Here is a 19,411-nt window from a genome sequence, read left to right as displayed (position 1 = left end):
CCCCTCCCGTTGCGGAGCACAGGCTCCGGACGCGCAGGCTCAGCGGCCATGGCTCACGGGCACAGCCGCTCCGCGGCATGTGGGATCCTCCCGGACCGGGACACGAACCCGCGTCCCCTGCATCGGCAGGCGGACTCTCAACCACTGCGCCACCAGGGAAGCCCTAGACAGGTCCTTTTGAGCATCCTTCTTACTGGAGCAGAGGGAGCCAACCAATGGCACCTGGCACCCTAACCCACAGGCCGGCCAGGGGTGTGACAGGCCCGCGTGTCTGGGCGGGCAGGTGGGCACCGCTGGTTAGAGATGCAGGGCTCCTGCCCCACCCCGGTAGGTAGGCGCCACCCACTCATACTCTGATGTGCCGGATCTCCTGGATCTACTCAGGGGAACACTTATTCCCCTGCTACCCTCATGCAATGGAGAGATGCCCTGGCATTTCGACTGGGGATGGGGGGCTGGTGGGGTTTTGCCACCGGGAGCCCGTAGTTTCACCACTAAGGGGCAGGAAGTGCCCCTCCAGGTGAAGGCTATTTGGAAGGGGGTTAGAAGCCCCTCACTCATTCCTCTGCCCCCAAGAGGGTAGGCTGGCCCCAGGTGCAGGGGGCTAGGCAGAAAGCCCCTCTGCCCTTGTCCACCCTACCCTGACGATGACATCAGGCCTGGGCCAAGGAGAAAGTTTCCACGGCTCAGGGAGAGGCTGCAGGTGGGTCCGGAAATGCTGTCTGGGTGACTCACTTAACAGGAATAAAAGGCAGGTGGGACCCTCCGGCCAATCTCTTTGGTGACCTTAAAGGCCGGTTTGATGACAATTGAAAGGATTGAAGGGCCTGGCCCAGAGCAGGGTCGGCCCCAGCTAGACAGGGTCTAAGCCCTGGGACAGAGTGGGGCTCTGTCGAGGCTGGTGGTGGTGGCCGTATCTGTCACTGGCCAGGTCTTGTCTTGGAAAGTGCAGGGATGCTGAGAGATGGAAAAACACGTGTTGTTGTTTCCAAGGAATTTATCATCCAAATAACAGTGTCTCGGGCACCCAGCTGGGAGCGAGACACTTGGTATGGATTCGGGCTCTGTCCCTTCTGCGCACAACGTCCAGTCTTAGCCTCACTGGACACCCGTTTGCTTGCGTTTGCTCGGAGAAGGTAGCAGTGGACCCTGCTGTTAGCTGTCCTTATCATTCTCGGTTGTCTGTGGGCTCCAGGATCAATCCCCTCCCGTAAACCCGGCTGCACGATGTCAGCCATGGGCACGGCAGAGCCCCGCACACCAGGGCAGGCGTTAGGGGGAGAGGCCCGGCCAGGGCTGAGCTTTAGCACAGAGGACCTCCGCTGGCTGGGGTCTCTGCAAATACACACAGAGAGGATTTGGGCTGTCAGCAGAACACGCTCCTCTCCCTCCCCTAGAGAAATTTTTAGAGAAGCACTTCGGGTTTCATTTCCCTTTCTCTTCACGGAGGTCAGGCAGCACTTCCTGAAAGCTATTGCCTGCTTTTAACCACGGGGCGTTTGGGCTGTTGAGTCTCGGAGGCCCCAGGGCCTCAGACAAGGATGCAACTCCACTCCCGCGGACACAGCGCTGCCCAGTCCGAGGTCCGTGTGGATTTCGTAACTCGCCGTGCACCCTGTCTGCCCACCCCCACGCCCGAGCTCCACCAGCCTCCCAGCATCTGGAATCCAGCCCTGGCCCTGGGAGGCCCAGGAGGAGGGGTTCCCACACCTGCAGGGTGGCCGGTGCATCCTCACGGACACCTGCGGGAAGATTCAGGGCCTCACTCGGCTGGCATCGGTGACACCTTTCCTCTTTAGGGTCCCTGAGCTGGTGTGACCTTGCCCATGACCTAAGGGTCGAGTCCATTTCGGCAGCTTCCCTGAGCTTAATTTTCCTGCTGCGTGGGAGTCCGATCCAGGTTCACTGAGACGCCCCACCTGGGACATCAAGCTGGATACAGAGCCCGAGGTGAAAACCCAATACACAGCAGGCAGTAGTAGCTGTCTTACGTCCTGTTTCAGACGTTGTGATCTATTATTATTGTTGTTGTTATGACCACTGGTCCATCCTGCCGTACAAGGACCCAGCTGCTGGCATGTGGAGAGCGGGCTGAGACTCCTCCGGGGCTAAGATGAACGTGGAGAAGAAGCTCTATGGCCACAGGCCTGGGGGGGGGGTAGCTGGATTTATCAAATAAGAATACAGAATATGCCTGTTCCACGTAAATTTCAGAAGAACAACCAATACTGTATGAGGCATGTTTATGCATAGATTTTTGTTTATCTGAATTCTCTTTTTTTTCAGGATAACGGTGATACAGCCGTTCAGAGAAAGCAGCTCTCAGCTGAGTTTCTTGTGTGCTGGGTGGACATCTACCTCACTGGTTTTTTTTTAAAAAACTTCTTTATTGACATATATTCACATACTGCACGATTCATCCATTTCAAGTGTACAATTCAACAGTTTTTAGTATGTTTGCAGGTAAACACAATCATCACTACAATCATTTTTTAGGACTTTTTTTTTTTTTTTTTTTTTTTGGTGTTATGTGGGCCTCTCACTGTCGTGGCCTTTCCCGTTGCAGAGCACAGGCTCCGGACGCACAGGGTCAGCAGCCATGGCTCACGGGCCCAGCCGCTCCGTCATGTGGGATCTTCCTGGACTGGGGCACGAACCCGTGTCCCCTGCATCGGCAGGCGGACTCTCAACCACCGCGCCGCCAGGGAAGCCCCTGGGCATTTCTTACGAATGGAATCGTGTAATACGTGGTCTTCTATGACTGGCTTCTTCACTTCCTGTGCTTTCCAGGTTCATCCACGTTGTAGGGTGTGCCAGGGCCTCACGCCTTCTCGTGCTAATAAAACCCCTTCGTGTGGATGGACCACATCTGCTTCTCCAGCCAGCAGCGGTGATGGCGAGGGTTGTCTCCTCACCTGAACTTGAGTCAGGCTACTCTGAGTCCTCTTCCCGACCTCAGCCTGCTGCCTGCCCCTGGCATGCTAACCCCAGGTTTAGCAAAGAATTCTGCTAAAAACCAATGTATCGACCCTGGTACCTGGTCCCATCCCTCGTCCCCCATCCTCGATGCCAAAGTCCTTGGCCAGCCTTTAGCAGGAACCCTGTTGGGCCAGGATAGCAGAATCCCCCACTTGATACCAAGTTCCTCCGAGTGACCTCCATCCACTGACACCCTCCCCCCCATACGGCCCCGTCCTTGAGTGTCCCTCCCCGGACGACTTGCTTTGTTGGAACTTTGGAACGGAGCTCATTTCTACACTGGAGTCTCTCTCGCCTACTACAGTGGCTTGAATAAAGTCTGTCTTGCTATTTTTAACATGTGCCTGGTGCAAATTTTTTCTTGAACAGCAGACATCTGGGCTGTTTCCACCTTTAGGCTATGTTTTCCACCTGCCGTTCTGAACACTCATGTATAGGATTCTGTGTGGACACGTTTCCATTTTTCTTAAGTAGGGAGCCTAGGAGTGGAATTTTTGGGTCTTATGGCTGAAATTCAGATTTAACAGAACATCCTGTATTTTATCTGGCAGCCCCAGGTCCCACCCACGCACAGGTCTTACGGTAGGTGGGGGGAAGCCCCCTTCCGCTGTGCCCTCGTGGGCTTAAGTTTAGGATTAGGTTCCAGGACCCCAGGACTGGAAAGAGGCACATGCCAGGGATGGTGAGTCCTGGCTCTCGGTCACTGGCTGCCAGCCCGCGTGCAGGCCCTCAACTTCGGGCAAGGTGGCCAGCGAGAGGATGAGACCTCCGCCCACTCCTGGTGTCCCAGGGACCCCAGAGGACCCAGGCAAACCCGGGAAATAGGACAGGAAGTGTGCTTTCAAATATCCACCCTGGGTCCCCACACCCGAGGGCGGCTGGGCGAATGTATGAATAGAAACAGAGACCAAGTTTCCCAGACGCCCTCGTGGTGGGTGGGATGTCTGCCCAGGCGGCCACAGCACAGCATCCCAGACGGGCTTCGGCAACAGAAGCGGATTCTCTCCCTGTTCAGAGGCTGGAATCTCCAGCAACGTTTGGGCAGGGCTGGTTTCTCCCAGCTTCCCTCCCTCCGGGGGCTTGCAGACGGCTCGCAGACGGCTCCTCCCTCCTTGCAGTGTCCTCACATGGCCTCCGTCTGTCTCTGCGCGTTTCTGGTCTCTCTCTTTGTGTCCAAATCTCTTCTTATAAGGACGCCAGTCAGATGGGTTTAGGGCCTGTTCTAAAACCTCATTTTAACTTAACCACCTCTTGAAAGACTTTACCTCCAAATCCGGTCACATACTGAGATCCTGGGGTTAGGACTTCAGTACGGGAATCTGGGGGACACAAATCATCCTGTACCATGAATCAAACCTGAAAGCGGCGCTGGGTGTCTATCTGGGAGTGGGCCGTCTTTCTGAGAAGGGAGAGGATTCTGGTAAAGACCCATTTAGGCACAGGAGGAAGAAGAGGAGAGAGACGGAGGGAGGGAGGGAGGGAAGGAGACAGACCGGAAGGTGGCGGCAAGGATATCACTGGGCATGGCCCACAGCCAGGCCCCAGGCTTCCCAGGGAGGAAGGAGCTGCCAGCCTGCTCCCCAGCTGCGGCCCTGGCTCCGGGGCTCGGTTTAGGCAGTTGCCACCATTAGCTCTAAATCAAGTACCATTTTAGGATATAGGCCCCTTGAAAGTGAAGAACGGCAGGGCTGAGAAATAAATACTTGAAAAGGGCAGGGAAGCTATGAAATTGCCTGTCTCGGCCTCAGTAACATACATCTAGGCTTTGCTGTCTGCAGCCCTCGCTCTGCAGAATCCCACGGCAGAGCTGGTGCCAGGCTGAGGCCCCATACAAGGGAGGTCAGTGCCCGGGGGCCAGGCTGGCCGGCGACAGCCCCTGGGGAGAAGAGGCGAATGGCCACCAGGCAGAGAAGCTGCCCTGAGCAGGCTCATGGGCCCTCCAACACTGGTGTCCTTATTTTGAATTGTTATTTCTTTTTTGCGAGGAGGTCATAGGCCCTTCTTGGGTCCCTTGAAAGTGGTGGCCCTCACATGCACACCAGCATTCCCATGAAGAGACGGTAGGTGACAAACGCACTGCACATGGCATTTCAGGGGACTCTGGGCCCAGGGGAAAGGCCCCTTGCCTGGTCAGTCTACAGGAAACACTAATAATAAAATAGGTCCCTTTTGGGAAACTAAAAGTAACTTGGAGAAACCCGATGAGCCCCACCTCAGCCAGGTGGTGAAGGTCAACATCAAGGGTGATGAGTTGTGACAGCCTGTGCCCCAGATAGGATGAGATGAAGGGGAACCTCACTTCTGTGGTTTTTCTCCCCAGAACCACCACCCCAGTCTAAACTGGAGACAGAGGAATCTGGACCAGTAACTGGAGTAACATTTTCCCAGAGCCACTGACATGAGAAAAGATCAGACAAATCCCACCTGAGGGACATCCTACAAGATCCCCAACCAGCCCTCCTGAAAACTTGTCAAGATTATTACCAAAAACGAGGAAAAGTCTGAGAAACCAAGCCAGCCCAGAGGAGCCCACGGAGACGTGGGGAGTAAATGTCCTGTGGGTCTCAGGGGGGATGGTGGTTCCTGGGACAGAGGAGGACATTAGGGAAACACTAGTGAAACCTTTTAAAATGAAGTATAGCCAATGTACAATATAAGTTACAGGCGTACAATATAGTGATTCACAATTTTTCAAGATTATGCTCCATTTGTAGTTATTATACAATATTGGCTATATTCCCTGTACTGTATAATATATCCTTGTAGTCGATTTTATACGTAAGTTTGTACCACTTAATCTGCTACCCTTATATTGCCCCTCCTCTTTCCCTCTCCCCACTGGTAACCACTAATTTTTTCTCTATATCTGTGAGTCTATTTCTTTTTTGTTATATTCACTAGTTTGTTTTATTTTTTAGATTCCATGCATAAGTGACATCATACAGTATTTGTTTTTCTCTGTCTGACTTATTTCACCAAACATAACACCCTCCAAGTCCATTCATGTTGTTGCAAATTTCATTCTTTGTTTAATGACTGGCCAGTATTCCATAGGTGCACCTTCTTTATCCATTCATCTGTTGATGGACATTTAGGTTGCTTCCATATCTTGGTACTTGTAAATAATGCTGCTGTGAACATTGGGGTACATGAGTCTTTTTGAACAATGCAGTATCAGAAAGAGAAATTGAGGAAACAATACCACTTACCATCACATCAAAAAGAATAAAACACCTAGGAATAAACCTACCTAGTAATAAAACTGTATTAGGAAAACTATAAGACACTGATGAAAAAAATTGAAGATGACACAACCAGATGGAAAGATATACCCAGTTCTTGGATTGGAAAAATTAATATTGTTAAAATGACCATACTACCCAAGGCAATCTACAGATTCAGTGCAATCCCTATCAAAATACCAATGGCATTTCCCACAGAACTAGAACAAATAATGTTAGAATTTGTATGGAAACACAAAAGACCCTGAATAGCCAAAACAATCTTGAGAAAGAAGAACAGAGCTGGAGGAATCACGTTTCCTGACTTCAGAATATACTCCAAAGCTACAGTAATCAAAACAGTATGGTACTGGCACAAAAGCAGACACATAGATCAATGGAACAGAATAGAGAGCCCAGAAATAAACCCACACACTTATGGTCAATTAATCTATGACAAAGGAGGCAAGAATATACAATGGAGAAAAGAAAGTCTCTTCAATAAATGGTGCTGGGAAAACTGGGCAGCTACATGTAAAAGAATGAAATTAGAACATTCTCTAACACCATACACAAAAATAAACTCAAAATGGATTACAGATCTAAATGTAAGATCAGAGAGTATAAAACTCCTAGAGGAAAACAAAGGCAGAACACTTTTTGACATAAATCACAACAATATTTTTTGGATCCATCTCCTAGAGTAATGGAAATAAAAGCAAAAATAAGCAAATGGGACCTAATTAAACTTTAAAAAAAAAACCTTAAAAGCTTTTGCACAGCAAAGGAAACCAGGAACAAAGGAAAAGACAACCAACTGGATGGGAAAAAATATTTGCAAATGATATGACCCCATAAGGGGTTAATATCCAAAACATATAAACAGCTCATTCAACTCAACGTCAAAAAAATAAACAACCCACTTAAAAACTGGGCAGAAGACCTGAATAGATATTTTTCCAAAGAGGACATGCAGATGGCCAACAGGCACATGAAAAGATGCTCAACATGGCTAATCATCAGGGAAATGCAAATCAAAACCGCAATGAGACATCACCTCACACCTGTCGGAATGGCCATCACCAAAAATAACACAAACAACAAATGTTGGCGAGGATGTGGAAAAAAGGGAACCCTTGTGCACTCTTGGTGGGAATGTAAATTGGTGCAGCCACTGTGGAAAACATCATGAAGGTTCCTCAAAAAATTAAAAATAGAGCTATCATATGATCCAGAAATTCCACTTCTGGGTATAAGTCACTCATCATCTTCCTCCAGAGGTGAAGGAGCCTGAGAAATGTTCCCAAAGCCACTGACATTAGTTCTACAATTGGGATCTAAAAGCATCATTTATCATCCCCAACTTTTCCTATTTTTTAAATACAGGCTTCACTTTCCGACAGTGATTTGCTCCTTGTCACATCCCGGGTGTTTCGTCAACTGCAAGTACAGGACCCACTAATCGGCCAGGCGTGCGCTTGTGGGCGCTCCGTGCGGCTGCAGGCACTCTGCCCACGGCCCATCTGATTCTCACAGCGACGTCCAGAGGCAGGTACTGTTGTTCCTCTTTAATACCCTATGAAACTGAGGTCTGGGCTGAGGGACTTGCCCCAGGGAGAGCCGTCGGAGCCTCAACCCGCGTGTGGGTTTGCCCCGGGGCCGAGACCTGTAGACGGAAAGGCCACCAGGGGCGGGTGGGAGAGGCCAGGTTCTCAGCTTCTGGAGAAGTCAGAAGGAACAAAGACACAAGACCACACATCCAACATGCAGATTCCTAGGCCACCCAGTCCTTCTGAACTGGAGTCTGGGACCCAGGAATCTGCATGTTTAGGGAGCTCCCGAGGGATCCTCACACCAGCCAGCACCAGGCTGTGGGCACCAACCGAGTGGATTCCACTCCAGTAGGCTGCCGGGGACGCTTCCATCCAGCTTCGGGGCCTTAGGTGGACATCGCTCTCCCATTTCCCTCCATCCGCCCGCCTGACGTGTTCCTCCTGCTACAGGACCATTGCTGTCTGCATGGGGTGGGCAGGACCTTGGGGGATGACAGGTTGGATGCACGCGTGCCCTGGAGAGATCCCAGAGTCCCCTGCCTGGAGAGACCACCACCAGCAACCCTGCCAGGGAGAAACTGCCCTGCCCCTTGTCCCTCTGGGAGAGCTTGACGCGCCCCCATCTCTCAGTTGTCCACATCTGCCAGACTTCAAACGCACCAGTTACAAGCAGGGCGTCTGGAACTTGGGGACCCCAGCTAGGACCACCCCTAACGCCGCCGCCCAGAAGCACCACTTGCCTCGGAGCTCTCGCGGACACGGGGCCCCTTCCCTCCACTGTTCCCTTCAGGCCTCTCAGTAACCCTGTGCTCACACAGCCTCCCCGCCAACCATACAGATGGAGAAAGCGTGGCTAAGAGGGGACGGGACCTGCCGGCAAAGTGGCCACGGTTGGAAGGTGGGATCCCAATCAGAGCCTGGTGGTTGGGGTGTTGACGGCTCTCTTTGCTGAAACCTCTCCGGCCACGTTGGGCAGACACAGAAGCGAGGGGACCTGCGTCTGGTCAGGAAGAGAGTTGTGTCTTTTGTTGCCGGAGGGATACTAGTCACTGACCCTAGGGGAGGGACCACAGTCGAGGCTGCCCAGAGAGATAGGGTATGCCCACATTCCATGGCTGCCGTGACAAATGAACACAGGCTGGGGGCTCAACGTGACAGAAGTCTCCCCTCTCGCAGTCTGGAGGCTGGAAATCCCAAGTCAAAGTGTCAGCAGGGCTGGTTCTTTCCAGAGGCTCCAGGGGAGGGTCTGCCCCGTTCCTCTTCTGGCTGCGGACGCACCACTCCAATGCGTGGCTCCGTCATCACACGGCCGTCCTCCCTCTGCGAGTCTGTTGTCATCCCAAGGCCTCCTTCTGTGTCCCGTGTTCTTACAAGGACACTGGTCATGTTGCATCAGGGCCCACCCTGCTGCAAAGTGACCTTGTTTTAACTAATTACATCTCTAAAGACCGAAGGTCAAATAAGGCCATATTCTGAGGTACTGGGGGTTAGGACATCAACATGTGAATTTGGGGAGGGGGTCACAATTCCCCACAATGCTGGGGGGATCGGGTTTGAGTCTCCTCTCTGCTGAAATACTTCCCCGCAATTTGTCAAAGATAATTCATCTTTTCTTTTCCTTCCGTCTTGGCCACCAGCAAGGGCTGATTTCAATTTCCTTTGTTGATGCCTCCGTTCTGTGGTTCTCGGTCAACTTCGGGCCGGGGGAGGGAAGCATGGCCGTGGCGGGCCCTGCTCTGCTCCCCAGTCAGGCATCCTGACTCCTTAGCCTCCCAGCATTCACCTCATTTCCATCCCACGGAAGCCTGTCCTTGTCACATAAACCTTCCCGACATGACATGGCCAGTCAGGACCGTGAAGCCCTGTCTCCACGCTCAGTGGAGGATATCTTCAGCTAAGAGAGAAAAAACATCTTTGTGACAAGGAATTTTTAATATCCCAAAGAAAACTAATAATTGCATACTGTACTGTTATGAATTCTATTTTCGGAGAACTTTTCTGGGGCTGTTCCTCCTCCTTTAACTACAGGTTATAAAAAGTGATGCGTATTTGCACCCGCAAAGCTCCAACACCAGCGAGATCCTGGGTTTGATTTATCTATTCAGGGCAAGAGGATCTTCAATGTCAGCTTCGCTTGCCGTTACCTGCAACTCAGCAGAGAACGACCATTAAAGCCCCGGAACTGGAGGGTGGAGTTAAAGCCACACCGAGGGCAACAGCTGCTTTCACTATTCTGAGCACTGAAGACAGGTTGGCGGCATCGCAGGGACCGGATCCCAGCAGTGAGGGGCTGCGTCCTGGGTTTGGGCAGCCTGGAGGGAGGGTCACCTTGGCTGGTACAGACCACAGCCGAGAGGAGATCCAGGCATGACCAGGGAGATGCATGTCACTTATCATTTCTCTGTGAGCCTGAGGAAGGGCCAGGCTGTCTGCCGGCACCTGTGTGGCTTTGTTTTGTTTGTGGAAGAGCCTCAGTGGTCCACCTGCATCAGTGTTCCCCACCCCCCGGCCTCACGCTGGAATTCCCTGGAGCTGGGAGTCACCTAAAGGTGTGGCCTGGCACTGGGGTCTCTCAAAGCCCCAGGTTGAAAGCCTGGGTGGGGTGGCAGGGCGACACCCTCCACTCTCTGGACGGTACCTCTGGATGCCCCACTGGTATCTCAGAGCCACCATGTCCAGAATATTTCTCCTGAGTGCTGCCCTCCTCGGACTCCTGTAATCCAGGGAATGGCTCCCCCAGGACAGAAATCAGGGGGTCACCTCTCCCTCCATCTCCCCCCACCGCCAGCCCCACAGGGCAGAGCCAGCTTCTTCACGCTGCAAGCTTCCGTCTCCTCCAAGTACCCCATGGGCTGGTCCCGCTGCAGCTCTGAAATCCTCCCCCTCCCGCCCCCTGGACACTTTTCAGGACCCAACTTAGAAGCCACCTCCTGGGGGAAGCCCCCCGACCCTCTATGGCTGAGTCCCGCTCTGGCCCACCCTGGAGTGTCATTCAGGCTCACGAGGGTCTAGAGCCTGCAGCAGGTGTCTCCCAGCATCTGACATGGGGTGGGACCTCCAGAAGTATTTACTGCACAGACAGGTAATGGGCGACATCTGGTAAAACTTTGATCCCAGAAATCCAGGGGCTGCCCTGGGGTTTGGGGTCTCAGGTGGGGTGAACAGCCAGGAAGACTCAGGCACGAGGTTATTCCGTCCTCCGCTCCCCGCCGATGACAGCCTCGGGCTGAGTCCCTCCCGCCGGCCTGGTCCGAGTCCTCGGGCAGCCTAGAGGTCTCTTTTTAAACTTAGGCCACTTTCCTATGCCGCCTGCCCACCCCCCAACAGCCCCTGTCTGGAACTCTTTGCAGGGCCAATGATTTCTCCAAACCTTTCACTGTTGGTTCCCCAGGCCGTGTACAAATCCACAAACGAGCATGAGTTTGCAATGGCTTCCTGCCGTTTGCCTTGCAGTTAATTACTTATCTGTCATCTCAAAGCAGAGCTGGGACCGACTGCAGGGAAGGGGGATTGGAATTGTCCACAAAAGGCCCAGACAAAGGGTGGGCTGGAGATCTAGCCTGACAGTGAAAGGGGACCTTGAAACAGGACAGCGCAGGGCAGGGCGGACGGGCCGGGAGCGCAGCTTCCCTGCTGCTGTGTGTCCTGCCCAGGCTGTCTGGGGCCTGAGGGATACACGGGAGGTAGCAGCCCCTCTGCCAGCCTCCCGAGACACCGGGGGATGCCACAGGGCCCTTAAAGTCTTTTCTGCCAGCAGTGTTCAAACTCTGCATCAGAATCTCACAGAGTTCGTGAAAGAGAAAAACACATACACCTTCCCTCACAGCCAAGGTCCCCAAATAAAAATACAAATAGAGATGCAGGATGCCCAGTTAAATTTGAATTTCAGATAAAAAACAAATTTTTTTTAGTATAAGTGTGTCCTGTAACATCTAAGATATACTTACACTAAATAATTAAGTTTATTTATCTGATCAAAAAAAAATCTTATTTAATTAGGAGTCCTGTATTTTATCTGGCAACCCTTCCCTCAGGTCTCCAGTGTGTTCCCTAGGGCAGCCCTGAGGCCACCTCCACAGAGCTCTCAGGACCTCACAGCACCACTTGGAAAGAAACCCCTGCCCTCTCCAGACCAACTATTCATTTCTGCAGAGTCTAATTGACCTTTCAAGAGTCAAATAGCCAGTTGGTGGCAGACAAAGGACAACAGCCAGGCCTCCTGACTTACCTACTGCTCATCCATCCATTCATCTATCCACCATCCATCTATCCATCCCCCATTCATTCATCCGTCCATCCACCCATCCGTCCATCCACACCATCCACCCATCCATCCATCCACTATCCACCCCATCCATCCATCCACTCATCCATCCATCCATCCAGCATCCACCCATCTATCCATCCATCCATCCTTTCATCCACCATATACTCATCCATCCACCCATCCATCCATCCACCATCCGCCCCATCCACCCACCCATCCATCCATCCATCCATCCATCCATCCACCATATACTCATCCATCCATCCACCCATCCACCATCCACCCACCCATCCATCCATCTATCCACCATACACTCATCCAGCCAGCCAGCCAGCCAGCCAGCTAACAAGCAAACATTTATTCAGAGCAAACTAGGCTCTGGGTCTTGTATAGCTGCTGGGAAAACAGAAATAACAAGATGGAGTTTATATGTCCAGTGGGCTTCATGAGCCATTGGGGAAGCAGACTCCAATCTAACTAACAAGTGTTCTGGGATTAGAACACTTGCTAAAGAAGAAGGGAAGTGGGGGAGGTGCTCCAGGCAGCAAGAGCAGCAGATGTCTGGAGCTGTGAAAAGTCCTAACTCAAGCGTTGTGTTCCATTCCTGAAACATGGACCGAGTTTTCTGCAGCCTTAGACCTGGGTTTCTCCTTCAGCACTCTTGACATTTTTGGACAAGCCAATTCTTTGTTTAGCTACATCCCCGGCCTCTACCCACTAGATGCCAGCAGAAGTGGTGACAACCAAAAATACCACCAGGAATTGCCAAATGTCCCCTGGGGGGCCAAGTCGTCCCCAGTTGAGAACCCCCGTGTTAGAGGCTAGAGAGGCAAAGAGTAAAACAAGTTCAGTCTTTTTCAAGGGGCTTATGGTCTTCCCAGAAATGTGGTGGCACAGAAGTTGGTGGGGGAGTGATGAAAAGAAAACCTGTTACAACAAACCCTCAATGGCAATGGCATCTGAAATTCTCTAAACCACAAGCAAAGCCCTGGCAAGTGTACAACTACTTATGAGGGGTTGACAAGTTGAAGTAGATAGCTACTCTTAAATATATATCAATAATATATATGTGTGTGTATATATATAGTCAATAGCATATTGAATTTCTTCACACTGATTATCTAGCATAATTTGCAGTTGGTCTGTATTTGATTAAATACCATCATCTTTTATGTAGGAGTTACATAAGTAAATAGAAAAATCATTTACAGCCCAATGCCCCATGAAAAATTCATCTCAGGTCTGTCCCGCACGCCCATTCTGAGTTGAGGCCGTGTGGCTAATTGAACATGGGGAAGGGAGAGGGTGTCATCCGAGGTGCTCTGTGAACTCCATGTCTCCATCTTAATAAGCTGGAAGCTTCAAGAATGTTCTTCGAATATGTGGATTCAAAACCGTAGTAGATGGTTTTTTAACCAAATAAATCTTGCAGAAGTTTCAAAATAACAAATTATTTAATGTACTTCTAGACGGGAAGCTTATCTTGGGAAATCATTTCCTTAGTTATAACAGTACCAGTGTTTGAAAGCAAATCCTCTGCGTGATGGCTGGCCCACCCCCATGGGCTCCTGTTACACATCTGGGAAGGGATGCTTTGGCCTCTGTCTCTGGGAAGAGAGGGGGTGACTGTTTCCCTCCGAGCCTCGGCCTCGCTCTCAGGCCAGGAGCGACCTCTGTGCTGGTCCTGTGCCCTGGTCTCCACGCACACCTGGCTGGTGAGCCCCAGACCCGCCCCCCGATCAGCAGAGCCCATGCCTGGAGCCACACAGGCCAGGCAGAGTGGTGAATGAAGCGAGGAATCAAGCTGGTCCTCTTTCCAGGAGCTTATGGAATTGTAGAGATGTTAGAAGATGCCATTACTACCCCCAGCCTCAGCTTCCTGGGGAGCTGACTTTGCCCCTTACCCCCCATGTTAGTGGCCTGTGGCTGCCCTAAAAAAGGCCCACAAACGGGGTGACTTACAACAACAAAAATTTATTATCTCCAAATTCCGGAGGCCAGACATCCCAAATCAAGGTGTTGCAGGGCCGTGCTCTCCCCAGAGGCTCTGTGGGCGGCAGGGGGGGGAGTCCTTCCCACCTCCCTCATCTCCTGGTGGCCCAGGCATCCCTGGCTTGTGGCCACATCACTCCTGTCTCTGCTCCATCCTCATGTGGTCTCTCCTCTCCTCCCTGCATGTCTCCTCTATGTCTCTTATAAGGACACTCACCATTGGATTTAGGGCCCACCTGGGGAATCCCGGAAGATTTCATCTTGAGACCCTTAACTTAGTTACATCTATAAAAATCCCCCCTCCCACACACATCAATCACAGGTCCCAGGTGGACAAACGTTTTGGAGGGCACCATTCAATCCATGACACCTTCTGCTCCAACAAAGGGCCCTGCTCCAGACTTGCAGGCTTTGCTGGTTGTCTGTCCTTCCTCGGTTCCCAGGGTCTCATGAGCTGTCCCCTGTCCCCTACTGGACAATCAGCTCCTTTTCCTCCCACATTCTACTTACACCTATGTGCTCCAACATGCCCCAAATGAGCATCACTGAACTTTGGACATACACAGCTGTCCAGACGCTTTCTCAGCTCCCTGGTTCACTGTCCAGCACAGTCCCCCAGCCTCTGTTCCCGTGGGAGTGGCCACAGGATTGGATGTTTGTGGTGGTAATGAGCTTCTTCCACGTGGGACCATAAAATCCTCCCAATTAGACCCTCCCTGACTTTATCTCTTCCCAGCACCTCCCCTTCCCCCCTGGTTCAATGTGCTATCTGTATCCCCTTCCAGCACATTGATTTTGGAAGCCATGCGTAAAGGTGACAGAAACACAGGATAGAAAGTGTGTGTGCCCCTGAGTCACCACCCCGAGAAGACTTCCTACCAACAGGAAGCCACGTTCTTAACTTCACATGAGTGGAAAATAAACATGTGTGGGGTTTGGGGTATCATACTTTAACTAACACCCTCATCACTCCTATTAAGAGTGGCTCAAGCTTCTGGGATTGGGTGCTGTGTGCCAGAGTTTTCCTTCCAAAAGGTAGTTTGGATTGTTAACCTAACGCCATAAAAAGCCAGTTATTTTTACCAGCAAAATGAGTCTATTCGGGATTGGCAAAGAATTGAAATTTGGGACATGCAGTCGATGATGAACCAGATCCAAGTTTGGCAAAGCAAAGGAGAGGAAACTCTTTTTTAGAGGAGAAGGGGAAGTGGGAGGGGCTGTTCTAAACAAAGAGCCCATTGGGAGAAACTGGGAGTTGGAAGTGTGGTGGCTTTTCATTGGCTGCACTGTGCTGGTCTCTCATTGGCTGGGCTGTTGCCGGGTGGGGAGAATATCTTCCTTCCTCCTACTGAGTAGTAAGTAGTAACCTTCTTCCTGTTGGAGATGCAAGGTAGGTCTCTACCTGTTGGGATCTATATCAATGCTGAGTGGTATGTGTGTGAGAGCTTCCTGTTCTGGACTCCTAACTCCATTTAGATGAGGTTTCCCTCTATTAATTTTCACAGATCATGTTGTTCCTTTACTTTAAAGATCTGCTAAAGATGAGAAGCCATTACAAAATGTTAATAACATGGGAGAAATGCTCACTGTAAAGTTTAGTGAAAAATGCAAGGGGCTTCCCTGGTGGCGCAGTGGTTGAGAGTCCACCTGCTGATGCAGGGGACACGGGTTCTTGCCCCCGTCCGGGAAGATCCCACATGCCGCAGAGCAGCTGGGCCCGTGAGCCATGGCCGTTGAGCCTGTGCGTCCAGAGCCTGTGCTCCGTAACAGGAGAGGCCACAGCAGTGAAAGGCCCGCGTACCGCAAAAAAAAAAAAAAAAAAAGCAAGATACCAAATTGTCCAGTCTTAAAAGAATAAAAGAATTCTGTGTAAAAGAATTCTGTGAGGACAAAAGACCGGGTGGAAGGTAAACAGTGGCCATGATACTCTCCCCTCTTTTCTTTTATATTTTGGTATTTGGGTTAGTTTCCTACTGCTGCTGTAAGAAATCATGGTAAGTGCAGTGGCTTAAACCAACACAGATTTATTCTCTCACTGTCTGGAGGTCTGGAGTCTAAAATCAAGGCATTGGCAGGGCTGGTTCCTTCTGGAGGCTCCAGAAGAGGATCTGTTTCCTTTCTTTTTCCAGCTTTTACCATGAAGGGGGATTCACAGGTTTTGGGGATTAGGACATGGCCATCTTTGGGGGATCATTATTCAGCCCACCAGAGTCTTTTCCAATTTTTCCATAATGAATACATATTATCCTATAGTGCACAAAGATATGTAATGTATTTTGTATAGCAGCCCAAGTGGTCCCTAGAAGTGTTGGGCTTGTGTATTTTATTTACAGTTAAAAGTCCTTGGCACGGCACCCAAAGTCCCCCATAGTCCAGCTCACTCTTCCACTTCATCTGCAGGAGCTCTCATGCCTCCCGCCTCTCCAGAGCCTTCCCTGCTTTGCTCTGCCTCCTGCCCTCCCCGGTCCTTGACCTAGGAAATGCCCACAGACTTCAAGCCTCCACTGATGCCACCTCCTCTGGGAAGCCCTCCCAGTTTCTAGCAGATGGAGTTTGTCCCTCCCCCGTCTGTACCTCACAGCTCCTCCCTCTGGGCACCTGGGAATCTGACACCAGGGCTCTGACACTGGCCCAGAGTGGTACAGGCAGCGCACAGCACACAGCACAGCAAGGTGGGCCTCCCACCGGCTGCAGGGCTCGCTCCTGTCTGAAGCGTGTCATTCAGATTCACCAGTGGCTACAGCTGGGTTTCTGTTTCCTCCACCGTCCACATTGACCTTGACAAGCTGCCTGTGACCGCCCCGTCGCCAGGTCTCTGCCCCAGCTTTTCTGGATCACCTCCTTCCTGAAGCAGGCTCTTGGCTTCCCTCTTACCTCAAGGCTCCCCTTCATCGCCTCTATGTGGTGACACCCAGGGCCTGGGCTTCCCCACCCCCTCCCCTCTCCGCCCTCTGGCCCCAGGTGACCGTGCGCAGCCTCAAGCTTCTAGACGCCATCTGTAGACCGGTGGCTCCACGTGTGTCTACTCCTGACCTCGCCAAGGAGCTCCCACTGTCCACTGCAGCCCGTTCCCCGAGCAGCCTCCACCTTGAGACGGCACCACCATCCTGCCCCACCCAGTCGGGACCCTGAGTCACCCTCTCTCCCCACCGTCAGCCCACCTCCGAGATACATCCCAGCCGCCAAAGCCCAGCCCCACAGAACAGCAGAGAGAGCTGTGAAAGCAGAGCCCAGATGGTCACTCCAAGCCTGCTCCCTGGCTGGCCCTGCCCACACCCTTCCCTGACTAGCGCAAAGCTCCCCACTCCTGCTGCCTCTTTAGGGACCCCACCATCCAAAGCCACCCCCCACCCAGCTAGCCATTTCCATGTCAACCTGACACATTGTCCTCTAGACCCTTAATACCCTGGGAGATGACTTTCTTTACCCATTGTCGTGTCTCTTTCCCCTCCCGCCATTCCTTCCTGCCCACCCCTCCCATCTCCATCCCTCCCATCCCCCACCCTTTCCTCTGCCATCCCCCCAAAGCACCACCATAGTCTCTCCCGCCAGGCACAAAGCAGGGATCCAGTAAATACTCATTATGCTTCGGAGTCAGTTAGGAAAGGAAGGACACAACTGAGAATGCAATGTGCTGAATGTCCCAGGAAAAGGCCACTGGGGGACCCTCTGAACCCACGCCCGGGATGTGCTCGTTGATCTTTCCGGGAGGTGGATGCACCCCGGCCGTGTCCCCAACCCAGCCCTGCAGAGAGGACACCTGGGCAAGCTCCCCTGCTCATCTGCTCCCCAGAGCTGCCGAGAAAAGGAACGGGCTTTGATTTGCTAAAAATCGATCGATTTGACTCGGTTTGTAGCAGCGTAAGTCATTTTAATTAGCAAAGTCTAATACGTTTTGAAACGAATTCTGCAAATGTTAGCAGCTCCAGTTTTTTTTTTTTTTCTCTCTCCAAAGTCACTGCAATGAAGAAGCAGAAGCAGCCCAGCCAGAACCCTGGAGTGACCCCGTGGAGAGCCCGGTCCGCCGCGTGCCCTTGGAGAGTTACACAGACCCCGGCTGTGCTCAGAGGAAGGAGGGACGCTGCCTTGAGGAATTGCCCTGGGGTGTGGCCGGCCTCACGTCAGGCTGCCAGGAAGACACCGTATTGCTGGCCGCTCAGGACACCTGGCTTGGCCAGTACAGGTTCGACGCGCCCGACACTGGGTCCTCTCAGCCTGGATTTCAATCAGCACACGCAGCAGCCCTGGGACCCTTGCAGCATCCCCTCCCACCTGTGAGTTGGGGAGGGGGGTGAAGGTCTAGTGCACACCACCCCTCCTGCAGGGCTGGCTCCGAAGCACCGTGGGACCAGACATCAGCCGTCTCTGGCTGGATTTTGTTCTGACTGGACCCTCTGCTCATCCTGACGTGAGCCCCACTCTGACTCAGACACCCAAACACGGCCTTGGTTAGATTTGTTCTTGTAGATATCTGTGTCCTTACTCTCGGCCTCGTGCCCATGAGAACAGGACCCCTACTCCCTTGGCACACTGCCTGGGCCTCAGGGGGCATCCGTAAAATAAATGAACAAGAGGATTAATTCATGGGGCAATACTAAGGATTGAATCTGGTACCGACCAGGGTTCTTGGCCCCAATCAATAGAAATTGATCAGAGGCCAGACAAGAAATTCAGGGAAGGCGTAGTGGGGCCCCTGCTGCAGCAGGGGGGAGTGGGAACAAACAACAGCTTCCCTTGCGCACTCCCTGAGGGCGGGGGCGTCTGGTTCCTTATATGGGGTGAGGGTAGGGGTGTGTCCAGGGGGCGGGCCGGAGGCGTGGCTTAGGAGGTCTGCCCACCCGCTTGGCGGTGGTGCGTGCAGGGGGCGTGCTCAGTGCCCTGCTTTTGCTTCCGGCTCTTCAGAGGTGGCAGCTGGGTGTTTTGGTCTCTTTGTATCTTGTTGTCCATAATTTGCCCCAACTGCGCATGCACGCAGTTATTTTCGGTCCCGTACCGTTTCTTTGCATTTTGTCACTCAAGGAGACGCGTGTCCAGGGGCAAACACTGTAGCAACGGGTCCCAGGTCCCAGGTCCCAGCCTGTCTCAAGTCCAGGCTTCTACAGCCTGGCCTCCGCTTGGTGCTTGACAGATATTCAGTAAGTGTCTGTTGTAAGAAAGAGGAAGGAAGGAGGGAGGGAGCGAGGGAGGGAGCGAGGGAGGGAGGGGAGGTTCTTTTCAGATGCTGTGACACATTCACCAGGGTTGCATCACACCACGTCCACTTAGCCCCACCAGGTACACCTGTGCTGCAAAGCTTGGGCCGCGCCTGGTTCCTGAGGTCCAGCTAAGACACCGCGTGATGCCAGCTGGCTTCTCCTCCGAAGCCACACTCCAAGCCCCGACAGGTGGTCTTTAAGGGC

Source organism: Leucopleurus acutus (assembly GCF_964270905.1).
Source record: "Leucopleurus acutus genome assembly, chromosome: 7".
NCBI classification, from domain to species: domain Eukaryota; kingdom Metazoa; phylum Chordata; class Mammalia; order Artiodactyla; family Delphinidae; genus Leucopleurus; species Leucopleurus acutus.
This window is presented reverse-complemented; position numbering follows the sequence as displayed.